Raw genomic sequence first — 3,865 nt, 5'->3', positions numbered from 1 at the left:
ATCCCAAACATCATCTTGGACACTGGGCAGATGCCTTTTGTGATATGATGAATGTGCTCAAAAAATATTGTACTTGACACAACCTGGAATTTCTGGAAGCTGCGCTCCTCCTAAAATAAAAATAGGAACAACAAAACAAGAATAACACCAGAAATTACAAAAGCACCTTACCGCTCCTGAACACACAACCCAAAATCATGAACTTCAATACTCCCTCTGTTCAATGCTGTTTTCTTCGCAGTATCTTCAAAGCCTCTGTTGCTTTAGATGCCCAAAAGCAGCTGGTGAAAACAAGCTGAGATAAACTGAAAAAGCCCCTTCACTAAAATGAGAGAAGAGCTCTCATCCTACTACATCCCAGAGAGGGAATGAAGCTCCTTAGCAAAGGCTGGGGTTAATATACCCCTGATTGTGCCCGCCTCTCGTTCCCACAATGCCCGGGAAAAGGGAGGGGGCAAATCCCACCGGGTATAAAGGCCCTCAGAGCAGCTGCAGCTGTTTGGCTCCTCTGACTCTAATTCAAGGGGGGTAAGTGGCTTGTTATAGAAGAAAACTTTTCAGGGAAATAACAGCACTTTTTTTTTTTCCCTATAACTGCTTGGAGCAGAAGAACAGAAAACAGGTAGGAAATAAAACTGTGTGTTTTGGTAGCATGGCTAGATAAATTGGGTAATGTGCTGTTAACTTACATAATTAGACCTTGGTGATCACTAAGTAGTGCTTCATGTGTGACTAAGCAGAGTGGAAAAGATTACTAACAATATGAAGAGTCTGACTCTCCTTAGGACCTCTAATTAGAACAATCTACAATATACACAAAAAAAAAAAAAAAAAAAAAGAAAAAAAGAAAAAGAAAAAAAAACCAAAATCCTGGGCAGTGTAATGTTGAAGTACATGCCAACCTGACCCTTCTCTGAGATATCTAGTCTAAAGACACAGAAAGAAGTGCCCAGAAATGAAAAAGTAAATTCTTAAAACTCAGAAAAAGAGCTTTGTTCAAGTGAACCTGTAAAAATGAAAAAACAGAGCAGGTACCTCCACTGAAACAGATGAAATGGCCAAAACCCCCTTTGGTCCTCTAATTTAATCTCCAAAAATATTGTGAAAAGAAGGGTCCTCCTCCCAGCTAATCTGAGGCCCTGCAACTGCAAGGCCACAGTGGCCTTGGGTATAGCTGTAGTCTGATAACAAGATGATGTAGCCGAGAGCAGAGCATGAGAAAAGGGAGATGTAAGTTGTAAAGAATAAAGAAGTAGGAATAACCAATAGACTGCTTAGCTTACAGAATATGCATGAGCTTATTACATGTTGTGCTTAAATGTCTGATGCTCTAATCAATAAACGAAGCTTGCTGATTCTCACATGGAGATTACCCCAGCTTCCTGCACTGGGACAAATGGCGCCTCGAACAGAGACCCTAAAAGAGGGGGGAGGCTAAAGGGCTGGTGTTCCGCGCCTTGAACAAGGACCCTAGAGAGGGGGGTTGGCAAAAGAGCTGGTGGTCTCCGTGCCCCGAGCGACCCTACAGAGGAGTCTCGGCTTGAACCTGTTGGCCACGGTCCAGTGCAGTATCCGTGTCGGTCCCGAAGCAGCACGGGAGGCAAAGAGCTGGTACTCCGGCCCCGAGCGACCCTAGAGAAGAGTCTCGGCCGATGAACGCCGCCGACGTCTTGGAAGGGCTGCAACAGCGCTGACGTTTAAATTGAAAGGTATGAAAAGACAAGCGGCGTATGATTTTTTTTTTTAAATGCTTTTTAGAAAAGCGGGGACTATAAAGTATTGACCTGGGAAAAGAACTCCCAAGATTGCCTGCATATAGACTGTAAGCCGTAACGTAACCAAACAAGAGTTAAAGAGCCTGTTACAGCAAGCAAACAAACAGTGAGATCTTTATTAAGTGGACGCGAGACTAACTTTACCACTTGGTAAGCAGCGGCGCGGTAAAAGTAACATTTAGCTCCCCCGCTGGGAGCAGAAACTGCTGCGGCCACTTTGTGCTTTTTTTTTCTGCATCGCAGCCGGCAATTGCATTCACAGCGGTGCCGGCGGGAGTCGACCCTGTATTACCCGTGCCGACCCCTCCCGTGGCCGCCTCCCCAGCAGAGCCCGTGAGAGCTCCGGCCGCGGCTGTCCTGCCATCTCCCGTGTCGGCTCCACCAGCAGCTGTCTGCGCCTGCACTGCAGCTTTCGGCACCCGGAAAGGACGCGGCTGCCGTCCCCAGCCCGGCAAGAGATGCATTTCCTTCAGCTTTGCAGCCCCCACAGACTCCCGCGGCGACCCCGCCTTCGCCCGCCGCGCCGGTGAAGAAGATTAGAGTCGACAATAGCGACCACCAAGCGGAACCGTCTTCAGAGCCACCCCTCTGCCCCCAACAGTAGCTGCCAGCGCCTGCGATCAGCCGAGATTCCCTCCCGAACTTTTCCAACTGTCCCGAGACTGCCCCTGCGGGGGCAGCTGAGACAGGGGAGAAGACGAGGAGGAGGGGGGGGACGCCATCCTGCCCCTGCGGTGCCGCAAGGGCCTGTGTAAAAACTCAGCGTTTTTTGCAAGCCGATTCGAGTCTAGTTTAGAAGTTCCCATTAAAGTTTAAAATGCTTAAATTCCCCTGCTCGCCCCAGCGGCCTAGAGAAAGTAACTCCTAAAAGTTCTGCCTCTGTTCCCCAGCCCGGGTGGGGGGGGTGAGAGTAGTACCAAGGAGCTGTAAATTAACCCTGTGAGTACACCAAAGGGAACTGCATAACTGTAAAGAATCTAAAAGCCTGTGTTATATAGACCTTTTTAACCATTCACAGTCTATTTACTCCCAGCTCTCTGACTTGCAGAGGTTAACTAGAAACTTACAAGTAAAATTAAGCTTTAGTGTTGATAGATAGCTCAAATCTCTAAGCCTAAGATTATAGCTATGTTTTATTGTTAAAGCTAATATTATAATAAGTGTTATAGCTTTGTTAATAGTATTAGTTTTGCTTTGGTTTTGCATGTGCTTATAAAAAATAGTATAAAAAATAATATTTACTGCATTTAATCAAACATTGCTTGTGCAAAAAGAAAACAGGGGAATTGTTGGGAATTGGTTACATTACAAAGGTCACGTAGACATGCTCTGGATAGCTGAGAATTGGAAAAATACTGGCCAAGCTAATCTGAGGCCCTGCAACTGCAAGGCCGCAGTGGCCTTGGGTATAGCTGTAGTCTGATAACAGGATGATGTAGCCGAGAGCAGAGCATGAGAAAAGAGAGATGTAAGTTGTAAAGAATGAAGAAGTAAGAATACCCAATAGACTGCTTAGCTTACAGAATATGCATGAGCTTATTACATGTTGTGCTTAAATGTCTGATGCTCTAATCAATAAACAAAGCTTGCTGATCCTCACATTGAGGTGTCACCGAGCTTCCCTCACTGCGACAGAGAAGATTTTTCCCCCAATCAAAACCCACAAAAGAACAGACAGCTGGAGAACGTTTGAAAGATGTGCATGGGACTCACAAAGCAGCCTGACTTTGCGGTGGCAGCAGCTGTGGTCTAGGAGGCACCATGCGCAATGCAGAATTCTCAGCATGCAGCCGGTCGTTCTGCGCAAAAGAACCCTGAACACAAGGGCCAGTCCTTTCCAAAATGAAGAAAATCAGACCAGACAAGGCTCTGGAAGGGGAATTGTAGGACCCACTCAGCACTCTCAAACAGCCGAACATTGCAGAGATGGCAGCTTGGCTTCTGGTAAGCATCCTGCAGAATGCAGAATTACAGGAGCCAGCCGGACTCCAGGAGCCACAGGCCTAAAACACAAACAACGGCCATTTTCCCAGGTAAGCAAAAGTCACCACCTCAGTTTCAGGGTGCCAGTTTGCAGGGGGTACTTGGCA

At 46.7% G+C, this 3,865-nt stretch overlaps 1 long non-coding RNA gene across 1 annotated transcript; it reads left to right on the top strand.

Moving 5' to 3' along the window:
* Nucleotides 1-416: 416 nt before the first annotated feature.
* Nucleotides 417-3,376, top strand: LOC132341105 (uncharacterized). The gene is made up of 2 exons (XR_009490094.1): nt 417-622; nt 1,759-3,376. It is a non-coding gene; the product is annotated as an uncharacterized LOC132341105 (long non-coding RNA).
* The last annotated feature ends 489 nt before the right edge of the window (nt 3,377-3,865 follow it).

Source organism: Haemorhous mexicanus, chromosome 35 (assembly GCF_027477595.1).
Source record: "Haemorhous mexicanus isolate bHaeMex1 chromosome 35, bHaeMex1.pri, whole genome shotgun sequence".
NCBI classification, from domain to species: domain Eukaryota; kingdom Metazoa; phylum Chordata; class Aves; order Passeriformes; family Fringillidae; genus Haemorhous; species Haemorhous mexicanus.
This window is presented reverse-complemented; position numbering and strand designations above follow the sequence as displayed.